The sequence below is a fragment of the Saimiri boliviensis genome, chromosome 2 (genome assembly GCF_048565385.1).
Source record: "Saimiri boliviensis isolate mSaiBol1 chromosome 2, mSaiBol1.pri, whole genome shotgun sequence".
In the NCBI taxonomy this organism is placed as follows: Eukaryota; Metazoa; Chordata; class Mammalia; order Primates; family Cebidae; genus Saimiri; species Saimiri boliviensis.
In genome coordinates, this window is record NC_133450.1 from 201,257,625 (window position 1) to 201,275,770 (window position 18,146).

Here is an 18,146-nt window from a genome sequence, read left to right on the forward strand (position 1 = left end):
GTTTTTGTTTGTTTGTTTGTTTGTTTGTTTGGGTGTTTTTTGCTTTTCATTTGTCTTCAAAAATGATTTATGTATCCACTGTTTCATATTCCAAAGACAGGACACTCTTCTCAAGATTAGTTTGTGTTGTGTAACAAACAAGCATTGATTCTTACTTCCCATGAGAGCTGCTCTATCTTCTTCTCCTCTCCTTTTCTCTTTTTCTTTCTTTCAATAAACAGTGAAGAAGAAAGTTTCCTAATGGCCCCCGTCTCCTGAATCACCCTCCCTTCTCTTGGAACCCTGTCTGTTGATGGAAATGTATAATTGAATTAAGCAGGTTTATGTCTTCTCATTCTGTTTCCTGTGTAATTTATGTTCTTCACCACACATCTATTAAAAGAAGAAGAAGAAGAAGAAGGAAGTGTCTTCCTTGTTCACAGAGAAAAATCAATTATCCTTCCCTCTAAAATGAAATTATATGTATTTATTTGGTGGGAAATCTTCAAAGAAACTAAGAAGATCCCTCTAAAATATTCAGGCCATCCTTACAACTCCCCCCAACCTCTGTGTCTTCTTTGATGTTTTATTAATCAAAAGTGTGTTGGTTACACACTGGGAACTATATTAAATATGAGCGAGACGTGATCTGATCCTTTCCCTCAAGGAGCACAGAGCCTAGAAGAGGAACTAGACATGGCACTTTGCAGTGCAGTGTGACTAACAGTGCTGAGAGCAACGGTTAGAGGTGGCCAAGGGAATGCAATTGATTTGAGGCTCTGGCATAGCTAGACCCAAAGAGTAGGGGCAGGAGTGGGGATCCTGGGGGACAGAGAGGTGGGAGATAAGGTTTGAGTGATCAGCCAATAACTTCATAAAGAGCTCCAGTTCCATAGGGGGAAAAAAGTGTACAATTTATTTGTTTTTTTCCAAGAGAGAAGAGGATTAGAGCAGGGATCTCCAAACCCCAGGACAGGGAGAGGTACTGGTCCATAGCCTGTTAGGAACCAGGTCACATAGCAGGAGGTGAGTAGTGGGTGAGCAAGCAAAGCTTTATCTGTACTTTACAGCCACTCCCCATCAATCGCATTAGGACCTGAGCTGTCTACTATCAGATCAGCAAGGGCTTTAGATTCTCATAGGAATGCAAACCCTGTTGTGAACTGTGCATGCAAGGGATCCAGGTTGCACACTCCTTATGAGAATCTAATGCCTAATGATCTGTCACTGTCTCATCACCCCCAGATGGAACCATCTAGTTGCAGAAAAATAAGCTCAGGGTTCTCACTGATTCTACATTATGGTGAATTGTATAATTATTTCATTACATATTACAATGTAATAATAATAGAAATTAAGCATACAATAAATGTAATGTGCTTGAATCATCCTGAAACCATCCTCCCACCCTACCACCTCATCCATGGAAAAATTATCTTCCATCAAACCAGTCCTTGGGGGCAAAATAGTTGAAGACCACTGGATGAGAGGATTTTGGCTTTCAAGATTGACTCCAGAGTGAATCTGGATTGGTTCTAATTCAGAAATGGAAAATAGAGAGACACAGATAAAGAATGGAATTAGTTAGACACCGTGCTGGGAAATGAAACCAGTTATCTCATTTGATTCTCACAACATCCCAGCAAGAACCTGCTTTACCGGAAGCTATTATTGTACTCAGTTTATACTTGATAGGACTATGGTTCAGAAAGACTACATGGAGAAAGGGCTATCACTGCTCTACTTCCCACCAGAATTGACCTCTGGGGATCAGCAGAGTGTGTGGGGCCAGAGCACCTTTGCATGCATCACTCTAGGCTGAGATGTGCTCACGTGCAGTGGCCCAGGGTCAGGTGCTCTCTATCTGCCTGATGGACTGAGAGCCATGGTAAGGCTCTTCCTGGTGACAGTTAGAAAACCAGAATAATGTATCCTTACTCTGTGTGTGTGTGTGTGTGTGTCTGTGTGTGTGTGTGTGTGTGTGTGTGTGTTTTCTCATCCATTTGTTTACTCCATGAGCTTTTACAATTATGGTGTCCTGAACCTGATAAAAGCTAGATGTTATGCTAGATGAGCGAGCCAATGGTAGCTGGAGGAAAGATGCATTCCCAATAAAATGTACAATTACCAGGGATGGCACAACTCCAGCCAAGGGTCCTAAAGCCCCTGAGCCACTTTTGCTCTCTCCCATTTTGGGGGATTTCAACATTGATATACAAGTGGAGGTTAGACCCTAGAACGTCACCATTGGATGAACAGGGCTTGCATAAAAGACACATAGTCTTCATGAATCTTTGCCTTGGAATCTAGAGAAACATGTCATAGGGGGACCAGGGCCATCTTCACCAACTACTCAAATGGTATTTTCCACATTGCTATCTGAGTAAGAAGACAGATGCTGGTGTTGGGGCTCCAAACAACTCCCACTGGCAAGCCATTTCTTCAACAGCCTCCCTCTCTGTGTGGATTGTGCTGTGTGCATGGATAAGGACATGAAGCCTGCTAACCACCTGAGAGAGGAGACTCCCTCACTTTTGCTTCTATAGGACCTGTCAGAAGGAGTTTACCAAAGACGTTGGCCTTTGTCTGAAGCCTACATTCTCAAAAAGGAATGTGATTTTATTTGAGTCACTTGCAGACTCACCAAGGCCTGTTATCAGGTAAGAATGGTTGATAAAAATAAATAACAATGTGGATGTTGGCCAGTAAAAAAGCCACTTGAATAAGAACCTGGTTCTCCAAAAACCAGTTGAAATGATTTGGCTGTATCCCCACCTAGATCTCATCTTGAATTGTAGTTCCCATAATCCCCATGTGTCATGGGAGGGACCAGTGGGAGGTAACTGAATCATGCGGGTAGTTACCTCCATCCTATTCTCATGATAGTGAGTGAGTTCTCACAGATCTGACAGTTGTATAAGGGGCTTTCCCCCTCTTTGCTCTGCACTTCTCCTTGGTGTCACCACGTGAGGAAGGATGTGTTTGCTTCTCCTCCCATTATAAGCTTCCGGAGGCCTCCCCAGCCCTGTGGAGCTATGAGTCAATTAAACCGCTTTCCTTTATAAATTACCCAGTCTCAGGTATGTCCTTATTAGCAGCATGTGAACAGACTAATACACAAGTCAAAGCCATTTTCCCGGATTGCATGTAGGATAAAGAGCTGCCAGGCTCACCCAAAGAAGCTTGGAGATGTTGCCAAAGAATCACTATCTAATGCGTTTAAAGGGCTAGGCTTCCAAGAAGGACTGGGGTAGTACAGGGGAAGGTGTGAGGGATCTTAGGAGGGCTATCCGTCCTCCTTACAGGTCAGCCTCATTGGGACCCTTGAACATGGATGGACTAGATAACACCAACGACCTCTCATCTGACAAATGAGGGTTCTGACAGAGGGTGGCTTTTCCAGCACCAGGAGGGAGACTCCCTGACACAACCAGGCAGCTTTTCTGTCAGTGTGCTGCAAGGTTAGACAGAGCGGCCCCGCCTCTCACTGCTGCACATTCACATGCTGTCATTTTAAGCCATATTGCCCTCCCCTTTCAAAGTGTCGTACAGCAGCTGTTTCGTAATGCTGAGGAATGCCATCAAATTTGGATTTTATTTGTAAGATGGAAGGTCTTCTTTGTATGCATGTATAAGGGGAGGATTCAAATCAAGACCACCTTCCTGACTGTTTTTTGTCTATCTCAAGGCAATGTTGGGTTCCTAAAAAGAGCAGTTTTCGTTGTTACCCGGCTTCTTACTGCCTGGCTCTCTGGTGGTGATGATCTCTGGCTCCCTCTTGATCTCTCAGTTCCTAACGGAGACTTTGCTCTCAGTTCCTAATGGAAACTTTCATTTTTCTTTTTCTTCTCCAAGAACTTACAGTGACATGAAATGCATCATCTTTTAGGCCCTGCTTCCACCCCCCAGCCATCCTGTCCTTGATTTTTTTTTCCTCATTGTACAAGTTAGAAAGTCTCTCCCTTAAAGCCCTTATCCCTTTCCTATGGTTTGCAAAACTTCGTGACATCAGGGTTATTTTCCAGCCATAAAGTGCTCTGATTCAAAAGAACAGGTTCCTCTCTGTTCATGCTAAGCACTCTTTTAATTCTCAGATAATTCTAAAAGAGTAATGTCCACAATCCCTTTTTCCCTACAATTCAAAATGAAGATCTCTATAGAGGATCCTCAACAGTCTACTGCTAAAAGAGCCCAGGGCTTTTTTCTGACGGCTCAGTTCGGATGGGAGTTAGGGGTTGCTCCAGGGTAGGTCCCTCAACCTTTATCTGAGGGCCACAAGCTAAGAGCCCCTTCCATGTACTACCTTCAGGTACCAAGAGGTTCCAGTAACTCCTGTGTTATTGTTGTGTCTTGATTTGTCTAATAGGCTACTTCTGAGGTAGTTTGCTTATGAAATATAATACTTTCATTAATCAACTAACTCTGGTTCAAAGTTTCATTGAGACTATTTCTATGGTGAATGATATATATAAACTTACAATCTGTCCTTGACCCATTTAACTTAACATGATTTCTCCCGTGGCTATTTTGCAATACTTTCCATTCGTGAAGAAAGTTTTTGTAATTTTCCCATTGTTATTTTCTGACAATGAAGTCAACATGATGTTAAAGTTGCAGAAACAGGGTTTATGGCAGTACTTGCCTCTTGGCAAAGTAAGTGAGAGAAGAATGTTTGTTGTGATTTCCTCATCAATATGATTTTGGGAGAGAATGAATTGGTGAAAAAAAAATAGATTAAATTAAATTATTTCCTCAAGAAATACAGCCAGTGATAACAATGAACACTTGAATTAAGTCTAATTTTCTTCCATAGCTTGACGGCTTTGTATGGTTGAATTAGAAAGTCAAAAATATATCTGATGTGTTTCTGGGGCTTGAGTTACATTTTCATTTTATAAATGAGGGAACAGAGGTCAGAGTAGGGTAGGACTTACCCAAAGAAGATGAGCAGCTGGGCTGCAATGAGAAGCTAGGCCTGCTGACTCCCCAGGCATGGTTCTGTCCACTTCTCTAGGGGCTTAGGGTCATTTTCTTTTCCTGCTCTGCACTGAGCACTACTTAATTCTCTCTCTTTCATTCCATGAAACGGCTGAATACTGAGGCTCAAAACAACACACAAAAATCATAGTTCCACATCCCCATGCACACACATTCTTGCCACTTCCTCAGAGGAACAGAATCTATGAAAGTATGATGCAAAAACAGTCAATCTGCTCAGTGGGAAGGCACCATGGTAGAATACAAATATTTTGGGCTTTAAAATTAGACCAACCTGGGTTTTAAACCTGGCCTATCTCTAACTAGCTGCATGGCCTTGAGCGTACTACAGAACCTCTGAGCCTGAGTTTAGTATTTGGCCCAGGAAAAGTTCTATGTACATGCATTGGCATCTCTTTCTGATCCATAGCAGTTTACATCAGATGAGGCAGCAGACAGATCGTATGTGAAAATTTAGAATAGAGAGGTAGCTACTAAACTTCTCAAATGTGAGGAAAGCATTTTAAAGTGAAAGAAATTTTCATATGCTACTCCCAATATCCACTACATATGTATAATATGTAATATTTCTTCAATCTACAGGCAGTTCTTGGGACATATGTAGATTTCTCAAATCCTTGTCACAACTTCACAGGAAATCTGACCCTCTCTCTCCACCAACAACTATGCCATCTCACACCGATTCCCAAGATGATGCTCTTCTGCGAAATGTTTGATTACTCAATAACTACTGGTACGTTTTTGTATTTTCTGTAAAGACATACCAATATAGAATATGCGGTATTTGAAAATGAAATTTCTTCTACAATAAAAATCTACTACTCATTTAATAAAAAAATTAAAGAGCAACTTCAATAACTGGGAAAATGCATTTTCTCAGATACTACAAACTTAATTTCTTAGAAAAGAAAATGCATCCCAGTTATTAAAACTGTTCTTTTATCCTTTCGGCTGTTAATATAGTAAATAAAATAAGCTTTTTTACCAAATTATCACTATTTTATCCTTTGAAATGTAAAAATTACAATGTTTTTGCATATTCCTTTTTCTGAGACATTCTGATAACTTCTTTAGTTTTTATATAATTCTTATCAGACAAGAAAAATATAATAGTTATTGGATCTACTCAATTGAGGCACAAAAACCTGTTTTGCTTCCTAGTCCAGAAAGTAACAGCTCTGAAGCAGGCAACATGTGGGCATCTCATGGTTTTTCAGCCCTTTGGCTCCTTGACACCCATAGTCATGAAGAGGAGCTGATGATTATAGTGGTATCATTCTCACTCTGGAATCGGACCCAAGACAACAATCCTGTAAAACAAGCCTGTTCAAAGTCCACAGTAACCAAACCAGATTCTCTTCTGTTGTCACTTTTTATATGGTCACAAACCCTCCAAGTCCTTGTGGACCTTAGGGTTTAAGACTTCTAGTCACTGTTTCATTGTTTTCTAGAGTCAACTACTTGAAGTTCCTTCCAGTTTCCCTGTCACTTCTAAGTTAGTCTAAAGGAGTCATTACTGCTGAATGACTTACATTAAATGGAAACAGTCTGTACCTGCGATGATTTTATCTAAACATGCTACTTTCCTTGACCATGTGTGTCTCTAGGTATGCTAATGTCTTTGGGATGGAAAGGGTATATTGAATGAATGCTTTCCCATGGGAATTCTCATGTCGAGACCCATGCTGCCTAATGTCAGTTCTCAGGGACAATTCTCCACTGCCAATCTCAAATTGCACATTGTTAATGTGTGCCATTAAGATTAATCTTTGCTTTAGCTGTCAGTTCTTACTTACGGAACCAAATTTTCTTTGCCGCAGTTAAATCTAGTTATGAAATCTTCCCTGATTCTGAGGCTCTCACACCACCTTAAATTGGCCTTAATTTGAAGATTCAGTGTGTAAGAGATTAAAATCCATCTGAATGCACAATTCAGATAATACAGATGAAACTGGATTCTCTTATAGATTCTTTAAAGGCAGTATGACCCCAGAATTTTATTACACATAAATTTATAATGTGCTTGATCAAATATACATAAGAGAAGAGGAAGAAAACAACTATTGATTGAAGACCTACCATACATGGACACGGTGTGCCTTCACAGTTTTACAAACAGTGACTCATTTACAGCAACCATATGGAGAAATTCATACCTTCTCCACATTATAAATAAGGAACATAAATATTAGAGAGATAACTAACTTACCCAAAGTGACAAGGCTATTAAGCATAATGGCAAAACAAAAAGAAAAACAAACAGGTTCTTCTGCAGATGATTTTGTCCCTGCAATACACTGAACAAGAAGAGATGAGCTTTCAATGTTATTTCTCATTTTCCCAACTAATTAATGCCCATAAAAATTATGGCATACAAGGTCACAAAATTTAGCACATAATGCTAAATAGTTGTATTTAGACATGTGTAGATCCTAATTGCAAAGTATGTAAAGAATTAAGCAACTGATTCATTAGGATTCATTTATTATTCATTTCAGGAGTCATATTCATTAATTTCAGCTGAGGAGATTCTATTTTCACCATGCAGTCATTCCTATCACAAAAATGACTGTGGGTAGAAATTTTCACTGGTGTGCTTAAGGATCTATTTTACTATTTATATTCCCTCTAGAGAACATGAGCTCTTCAAACTCATTGAAGATGGGCATCCTAGGTCTAAGTCTTAAGGAAATTCACAGGGACCAACTTCCATCTAATACAGAAATATGACTCTGACAACCTGGTGGCAACAGTTTAGTTAATTCTTAGCACAGTGTGCAAAAGATTGGACTTAGTGAGAACGGAGATATTTCTTACCCTTCCTGAGGCTAGGTAGAGTCAAAAGCACCAAGACACAGCTTTATAAACATAAGGTCTCAGATAGTATTCAATTAATGCTTATGGAAAAGAGGCAAAATGAGGATGGAGGAAGGGAAGAAAGATACAGCAGCTAGAGAGAGTGGAGCAAGATAATAGAATAGGAAGTTCTACCAATCACGCCTTCTATAAAGACACCAAGTAAAAATGATCTACATAGAAAAAAATACCTTCATAATAACCAAAAATCATGTGAGCACTCACAGTACCTTGTTTTAACTTCATATCATTCAGAGGCATGGAAGAGATTTAAAAAAAAAAGATGAAGAAAACCCTCCTCCATCCCTGGCAGCCTTGGCTTGGTGCAGAGAACATCTCTGGACACTGGGGGATGGAGAACACAGCAATTATGAGGCACTGAACTCAGTACTGTCCTGTTAGAGCAGAAAGAAAAACTGGACCAAACTCAGTGACACCCACCTAGGGAGGGAGTGTTTAAACCAGCCCTAGCACTAGACACAGGGCAATTACTGATCCCAGGTATCTGAACTTGGGTTTTTGTAAACCTCACCACCAAGGGCTATGCTCTGTGTCTCCCAGTAAACCTGAAAGGCAGTATATGCCATAAAGACTGCAACTCTTTGGTGAGTCCTAGTACTGAACTAGGCCCAGAGACAATGGACTTGGGGCCATAGGGCATACAGAGACACCAGCTTGGGCAGCCAACTGAGTGTTGACATCATCCCTTACCAAATCCCAGACTGCACAGCTTGTGGCTCCAAAAGAGACCCCTTCCTTCTGCTTGAAAAGAGAAGAAGGAAGAGTGGGGAGGACTTGCATCTAGGATATCAGCCCACCCACAGCAGGACAGGACACCAGTCAGAGTTGTGAGGCCCTCGTTCCAGGCCCAAGCTCCCAGATGACCTTTCTAGACACACCCTGGGCCAGAAGGGAATCTGCCACCTTGAAGAAAAGAGGACCCAGTCCTGGAAGCATTTATCACCTTCTAGCTGAAGAGTCTTTGTGCCCTGGATAGCCAGCAGCAATACCCAGATACTATGTCAAGAAACTTGGGTAAACCTTTGAGACTTGGTGGCTTCAGATGAGACTCAGCATATAACCAGCAGTGGTGGCTACAGGGCAAAACTCCAGCTTGAGAAAAGCAGAAGGAAAAGTAAAGGGGGCTTTGTCTTGCCCCTTAGGCACCAGCATAGCCACAGGGGAGTGGAGCACCAAGTGGGCTCTCGGGGCCCTTGATTCCAGAACTTGACTCTTGGACAGCATTTCTGTATCAACTCTGAGCCAGAAATGAGCCCACCACCCTAAAGGGTGATTCCCAGGCCAGGCAGCATTCATGACAAGCTGGATTTAGAGACCTTGGCCTTAAGGGAACATGGGCAGTAGTCTGGCAGTATTCCTCATGGCCTTGCGTGGCAGTGGCTATGGGCAAGGCTCTTCTGCTTTTGGAAAGAGGAGGAAAGAGTGGAAGGACTGTTGTGTGGTTTGGGTGCCAACACCAGGTAGACTTCTAAGATTTTTGACTCTAGTTCCTGCTTCCCAGATGGTACTTCTGGTCCCATCTGGGGTTTACAGGACCTTACCAGCCTGAAGGGAAACACGCAAGCCTGGCTGGCTTTGCCATCTGCTGAGAGCTCCAGGGCCTTGAGTGGACACAGCAGCCAGGGAGTGGTTACAGCAGGCCTTGGCTGAGACCTAGCCCTGTGCTGATTTCAGGTCTCACCCAGTACAGTCATAGTTGTGGTAGCCATTGGGATGCTTGTGTCACTCTACCCTCAGCTTTAGGTGTCTCAGACAGAGAGAGATTCTGTGTTATTGGGAGAAAGTAAGGGAAGGGAACAAGAGTCTCTGTCTGGTTATCCAGATAATTCTTCCAGATCTTGTCTAAGACTATCAAGGTGGTACCTCTATGAGTCTGCAATAACCACAGTGCAACTGGGCTTGGGGTGTCCCCTGAAGGAGATATAGCTTAGATTACAACATTGAAGCCCTTTCACATGTCTGAAAAGCCTTTACAAAATGAATGGCTACAAATATGCCCAGACAGTGAAAACTACAATAAATATCTAACCTTTCAATGCCCAGACATTAAAGAACATCTACTAGCATCAATGCCACCCAGGAAAACATGGCCTCACCAATTAAACTAAATGAGCATCAAGGACCAATCCTGTAGAAACAGAGGTATGTGACCTTTCTGATAGATAATTCAAAATAGCTCTGTTAAGGAAACTCAAAGAAATTCAATATAACACAAAAAAGGAATTCAGAATTGTATCAGATAAATTTAACAAAGACGTTGAAATAATGAAAATAAATTGAGCAGAAATTCTGGAGCTGAAAGATGTAACTGGCATACTGAATAATGCACCAGAGTCCTCTAATAGCAGAAGTGATCAAGCAGAAAAGAGAAATAGTGAGTTTGAAGGTAGGCTATTTGAAAATACACAGTCAAAGGAGAAAAAAGAAAAAAAAAACAATGAAACACATCTACGAGATCTAGAAAATAGCCTCAAGAGGGCAAATCTAAGCGTTACGGGCTTTAAAGAGAAAACAGAGAAAGAAATAGGGATGGAAAGATTATTCAGAGGGATAACAACAGAGAACTTCCCAAGCCTAGAGAAATATATCCATATCCAAGCATAAGAAGGTTATAGAACACCAAGTAGATTTTAACCTCAAGAAGACTATCTTAAGGCATTTACTAATCAAACTACCAAAGATCAAGGATAAATATATGATTCTAAAAGCAGCAAGATAAAATAAATAAATAGCATACAATGGAGCTCCAATATGTTTGTCATCAGACTTTTCAGTGGAAACCTTACAGGTCAGAAGAGAGTGGCATAACATATTTAAAATACTGAGGAAAAAAATTTTTTTACCCTAGAATAATGTATCTGGTGAAAATATCCTTCAAACATGAAGGAGAAATAGACTTTCCTAGACAAACAAAAGCTGAGAGATTCATCAATACCAGACCTGTCCTACAAGAAATGTTAATGGGAGCACTTCAAACAGAGAGAAAAGGACATTAATGAGCAATAAATAATCACCTGAAGATACAAAACTCACTAGTGATAGTAAGTACACAGAAAATCATAGAATATTTTAACACTGTAACTGTGATATGTAAACTCCTCTTAGGCTAAATAGAAAAAGTAAACAATGAACCAATCAAAAATAATGACTACAAAAACTTTTCAAGACATAGTCAATACAATAAGAGATAATTAGACTACAAAAAGTTTAAAGGTGGGGCAATGAAGTTAAGGCTTTTAGTTTTTATTTGTTTTCTTTTTACTTGTTTCCTTGTTTATGCATATAGTGTTAAGTTGTTATCAGGTTAAAGATAGTATTTGCAAGCCTCATGGTAATCTCAAACCAAAAAACATACAAGGGGTACACAGAAAATAAAAGGCAAGAAACTAAATTGTATCACCAGAGAAAATCAAATTCACTAGATGAAGACAGGAAGGAAAGAAATAAGGAAGAGAAGATCATAAAACAACCAGAAAACAAATAACAAAATGGTAGGAATAAGTCTTTACTTAGCATTAATAACACTGAATGTAAATGGAGTAAACTCTCCAATTAAAAGGCATGGATTGACTGAAAGGATGACAAAAGAAGACACATTGATTTGTTGCCTACAATACACACACTTCACCTATAAAGACACAGGTAGACTGAAAAGAAAGGAATGGAAAAAAATATTCCATGCCAATGAAAACCAAAAAGAGCAGGAGTTGCTATACTTAAATCAGAAAAAATAGATTTCAAGACCAAAACTATAAGAAGAGACAAAGAAAGTCACTGTATAATGATAAGGATGTCAATTCGGAAAGAGAATATCACAAATTTAAATATACATATACCAACGCCCAGATATATACAGGCAATATTATTAGAGCTAAAAAGAGAAACAGGTCATGACAGAATAATAGCATGACACAATAACAGAATGGAGTGTGCACTTCAACATCCCACTTTCAACATTGGACAGATCTTCCAGACGGAAAATCAACAAAGAAACATCAGAATCTGCACTATTGATCAAATGGATCCAATAGTTATTTACAGAGCATTTCATCCAAGAGCTGCAGAATACACATTCTTTTCCTCAGCACATGGACCATTCTCAAGGACAGACCATATGTTAAGTCATAAAGCAAGTCTTAAAACATTCAAAAAATTTGAAATAATTTCAACATCTTCTTTGGCCACAATGGATTAAAACTAGAAATCAATAACAAGAGGAATTTTAGAAACTATATAAATACATGGAAATTAAACAATGTGCTTCTGAATGACCAGCGAGTCAATGAAGAAACTAAGAAGAAAATTTTTAAAATTCTTGAAACATAAAATAATTGAAACACAACATACCAAAACCTATGGAATACAGCAAAAACAGTACTCACAGGGAAAGTTATAGTGATAAGTGCATACATCTAAAAAGAGGAAAAACTTCAAATAACCAACTTAATAATTCATCTTAAAGAACTAGAAAGCAAGAGCAAACCAAACCCAAAATTAGTAGAAGAAATAAAGATCAGAGCAGAAAGAAATACGTAATTTTGAAACAAAAACAATGCAAAAGATCGATGAAACACAGAAAGTTGGTTTGTTGAAACGTAAACAAAATTGGTGAACCTTTAACCAGACTGACTAAGACAAAATGAGAGAAGGTCCAAATAAATAAAATTGGAAATGAAAAACGAGACATTACAACTGATACTGCAGAAATTCAAAGGATCATTAGTGGCAACTATGAGCAACTACATACCAATAAATTAGAAAACCTAGAAGAAATGGACAAATTCCTACACATGTGCCACCCACTAGGAAGAAATCCAAACCTGAATAAACCATAACAAATAATGAATTTGAAGCCATAATAAAAAGTCTTCCAGCAAAGAAAAGTGTGTTACTTGATGGCTTCACTGCCCAATTATACTAAACAATTAAAGAAGAGCTAATACCAATCCTACTCAAACTATTCTGAAAAATAGAAAAGGAAGGAATACTTCCCAATTCATTCTAAAAGGCCAGTATTACCCCGATAACCAAACCAAAAATAAATCAAAAAAACAGAACTACAGGCCAACATCCATGATGAACATTGATGCAAAAATTCTTAACAAAGTGCTAGCAAATAAATTCAACAATACACAGCAAAGATCATTTATCATGACCAAGTGGAATTTATCCCTGGGATGCAAGGATAGTTGAACATATGCAAATCAATCAATGTGGTACAGCATACCAACAGAATAAAGGATAAAAACATTATGATTATTTCCATTGATGCTGAAAATTGATAGAATTCAACGTCCCTTCATGAAAAAAAACCCTCAAAAAACTACAGAGAGAAGGAACATACCTCGACATAATAAAAGCTATATACAACTGACCCACAGCTAGTATCATATTGAATAGGGAAAAACTGAAAGCCTATCCTCTAAGACCTGGAACACAGCAAGGACATTCACGGTGAACGTAGTTCTTCAACACAGTACTGGAAGTTGTAGCTAGAGCAATCGAACAAGAGAAAGATATAAAATGAATCCACGTTGAAAGAAAGAAGTCAAATTATCCTTGTTTGCAGATAATATGATCTTATTTTTAGAAAAAAAAAATAAAGATTCCACAAAAAAACTATTGGAACTGATAAATTCAATAAAGTTGCAGGATACAAAATCAACATAAAAAAATCAATAGCATTTCTATATGCCAAAAGTGAACAATATGAAAAGAAAATTTTAAAAATCCCATTTATAATAGTCACACATAAAATTAAATACCGAGGAATTAATCTGACCAAAGAAGTAAAAGATCTTTATAATGACAAAAAAAGGGGCAAAGAATTTGAAGAGACATTTCTCAAAAGAAGACATTCAAATGGCAAACAGGTGCATGAAAGGTGCTCAATATCACTGGTCACCAGAGAAATGCAAATCACAACCACAATGACATATCATCTCACCCCAGTTAAAGGCTTATATCTGAAAGACAGACAACAACAAATGCTGACGAGAATGTGGAGAAAAGGGAACCCTTTCTGCTGGTGAGAACGCAAATTAGCACAACCACTATGGAGAACGGTTTGGAGGTTCCTCAAAAAACTAAAAACGGAGCTACCATATTATCCAGCAATCCCACTACTGAGAATATGCCCAAAAGAAAGGAAATCATCATATTGAAGAGATAGCTACACTCCTATGTTTATTGAAGCTCTGTTGACAGTAACTAAGATTTGGAAGCAACCCAGGTGTCCATCAACAGATGAATGGATATAAAAATATGGTACACATACATAATTGAGTACTATTCAGCCATAAAAAAGAATGGATGGGATGTGGATGGAACTGGAGATCATTATGTTAAGTGAAATAAGCCAGGCACAGAAAGACAAACATCACACGTTCTCACTTACTTCTAGGATCTAAAGATCAAATCAATTGAACTGATGACATGGAGAGTAGGATGGTTGCCAGAGGCTGGAAAGAGCAATGGGAGTTAGCGGTGGAGAGGTGGGGTGGTAGATGTATACAGAAAATAGAAAGAATGAATAAGACCTACTGTGTGATAGCACAATATGTGACCATAGTCAATAATAACTTAATTGTACATTTAAAAATAAAAATGTAATTGAATTGTTTGTAACTCAAAGGACAAATGCTCAAGGGGATGGATACCTCATTCTCCATAATGTGCTTATTTCACATTGCATGCCTATATCAAAACATCTCATGTACCCCATAAATATATACACCCACTATGTACTCACAAAATTTTTTTTTAATTTAAAAAGATATAGCAGGTAACATTTTTTCTTTTTTAAAAAAAGTCTCAGTGGCTTGGGCTTGTAATCTCAGCACTTTGGAAGGCCGAGGTAGGCAGATCACCTGAGATCTGGAGTTCGAGATCAGTCTGACCAACATGGAGAAACCCTGTCTCTACTAAAAATAGAAAAATTAGCTGGGCATAGTGGTGCCTGTAATCCCAGGTACTTGGGAGGCTGAGGCAGGAGAATCACTTGAACCCAGGAAGCAGAGGTTGTGGTGAGCCAAGATCACGCCATTGCACTTCAGCCTGGGTAAAAGAGCATAACTCCATCTCAAAAGTCTAAGTAAACCCTTGCTTAAGATACTAGGCTGAACACATTCACCTAAGCTTGGCTCTCTTTCCCAAAATATACTTAAATGTCATTACACGCTACAGTGTTGTTTTTGTTATTGTTTATCTGTCTACCTATTTGTTTGTTTCAAGGTGTAAAGACCCAAGGACAAGGAAAAGAAAGAGGATCTAAGAATAACAACCTTTTGAAAAATGGAAAGTAACTGAATGAGTTAGTGACAGACTTAGCAGAATCCTACGCTGGAAAAAGATGTAATTTCAAAACCATAGGAACAAAGCAATGATTCCCCAAGTCTGCAAAGAAAAACATAGCTTTCATACAAAAGGTCAATAATTATATTGGCATCCTAATTGTAAACAGAAATCATAGAACCAAAGGAAAATTGGGCAATGCCTTTAAATTTTAAAGGAAAATGTATCCTTTCCAGACAATTATACCCAACTGAGCTACCAATTAAATGTGTTGACAGAAAAAAGCCATTTCCAGACATGCAAAACTTTTTAAAAACTATCAACCATATTTAATTCCTCATAACACTACTACAGGATGTGTTCCATCAAAACAAGAGAATAAAGCAAAGGTAAGGCAACTGACCTGGGAAATAGTGCCACCAACAGTACAATGCACACAGAATATTGAATACTGCATGATTCCATGTCTGTGAGGATTCTAAAATAGCCAAACTCATAGAAGCAGAGAATAGAATGATAGTTGCCTGGGGCTGGAGAAGGGGGAAATGGAGAATTGCTGTTCAATGGTTATAAAATTTCAGGCAAGATGAAAAGTATTGAAAATCTGATGTACAACATGGTATCTGTATTAGTCCATTTTCACACTGCTACAAAGAACTGTCAAAGACTGGGTAATTTATTAAAAAAATAAGTTTAATGGATTCACAGTTCTCCTTCGCTGGGGAAGCCTCAGGAAACCTACAATAATGGCAGAAGGCAAAGGGGAAGCAAAGAGCTTCTTTACATGACTGCAGGAAAGAAAGCTAGCAAGAGCCAAAGAAACTGACTTATAAAAGCTAGTCACAGATTTCACGATAATTCATTCACTATCATGAGAACAACATGGGGGAACTGCCCCTATGCTCCAATCACTTCCCATCAGTTCTCTCTCTAAACACTGGGAATTACAATTCAAGATGAGATTTGAGTGGGGACACAAAGCCTAATCGTATCAGTATCTTTTGATAATACCGTATTGCAACTTAAAATTGTATTAAGTGGTAAATCTCACATTAAATGTTCTTGCCAAAATAATAACAACCTCAGTAAAACCAAGGAAATCTCAGGTTAATAGTGAAGGCAAATTACCAGCTGACTCCTTATAGAGCCCTGGAGAATATTTGTTTTAAGTGTGGTTCTTCAGAAACAGATGCTGATAAGGAATTGGCATGCAGGTTATTTATTAGAGACCATTGCTTCTAAGGGATTGGAAAGAAGGAAGACAGAAGAATCAAGATTGAGCAGGGAGAGAAGGTGAATTACGACACAGACAGAACAAAGCTTTGGCCAACCCCTCAGGGAGCTCTGGAGGATTAAAGCTCAGTAGGGTTGTCCCATGGTGGGATGAAAGGACTTTCATAGCCTTCTCATTATCAGTTATTGGATACAGGTTGCTCAGAAGGGCATCCTCTTAAGCAAGAAAGCTCTCTGCAGCCAAGGAAGATGATGAAGAAGCTAACAGCTGTCTATTGGTTGGCTCATTCCCAGAAACTGGAATAACAGGTCCCTTCTAGAAGGAAATTTTAGACAATGCATCTCCTATGTTCACCACACTGGTCTACAATGGAGCTGGTGAAAAGAGTATAGAAGAGTGTTCTTCTAAGATATCAAATTAGTAGAATGCCTAACATTTAAATTTATACAACAGGGGATAAGATTGGGGATGAATTAATCATGATTACATTGAAACCTAAGCAAAGGATAAAAATAAGAATGATTTCAAGAACAAAATATTGTGCATGAAAAGTAATCACACAATACTTCATGCCCAGCTATAAATCATCTTTATATGGCCATAAAATTACATTGAAAGAATGCGAGAATGAGAAACATGAATGGAGGTAAATCCTCATTACACAATAGTGGGAAATCAATCATCATACTTAAAATAATTTTTACACATCAAGATGTAGTGACACAAGCTTGATTTAAATATATAAAGATATATGCTAAAAGATTCTTTTTGTGTGTGTGTGTGTAATAATTTTATTATCTAACCAACTTCGCCACTCAGTAAATATGGAAGGCAGAAAACTGAAATGATTGAGACACAGATTCAGGAACAGAAGAGACCTAAATTCAAATCCTAGCCTCAAGAGTTATTCACTGTGTGACTTCTATATGCTTTAATTTCCTCATTTGTAACATAGGCTTAACAATAAAGATTCTATTAGAAGTGTTGCAAGTGGTGGTCTGCGTGTACAGGAATGTAGGATTAGCTGCTTTTCATAGAAATACGTTCTTGTGTAGCTTTGATAAAATAGACCTTAAATTTCTAGTACATTCTGGGCTTCCTGATATGGAAAATGTTAGGGTCTGGCTCTTGCTCCATTTTCCCCACCCTATTTCAAAAGAGTAGCCAGGGTCATTCTCTTGTCTACATTCAATCTTCTCCCAGGCTCTTGGCTTCCAAAAGTGAGACCTTGAGAAAGCTTTGCTGAAGAGATTGGAGCCGTGAGTGCCTTTGAGTGAAGAACAGAGAATCACAAAAGTAGAGAGGAGAGAAGATTTCTATAGCACAAGAGGTGATGAGATTTGAGAGGTCCTTTGAGTGTCCTGTCACTGGAGCTCCCAGGCAAAGCAAAGATTTTGAAATCAAGCTTGCAACAGAAGCTTCGGATCTGTCTAAACTAAGATATTTTGTGGACTTGGATACTGAGAAATCAACAGTGTCCATGAGAGTCTCAGGAAATAGATCTCGACCCCAATTCCTCAGCTCCACTTTTTAGTCTAATATTTCCTTGACATTCTGTGAATTACAAGTGTACTATATAATAGCAATGGTATTATTATCATTACTACTAATTATAATAACAAATGAGAGGGCTGAATAGTTTTTATTCAGTGACCCTTAAATCTCTTTTAGAGAAAATTCTGTCCTCTATATATAATCTTCTGGACTATCTTATACCAGAATATATTAATATATGGCTAGCAAGAGTCACATTTGACTTCATCAG

General features: G+C 38.7%; 1 long non-coding RNA gene across 1 annotated transcript in view; it reads right to left on the bottom strand.

Annotated features, from left to right (window-relative positions):
- LOC141582885 (uncharacterized) overlaps window positions 1-18,146 on the bottom strand; it is a 508,101-nt gene that overhangs the window by 289,453 nt on the left and 200,502 nt on the right. The window lies entirely within an intron of this gene.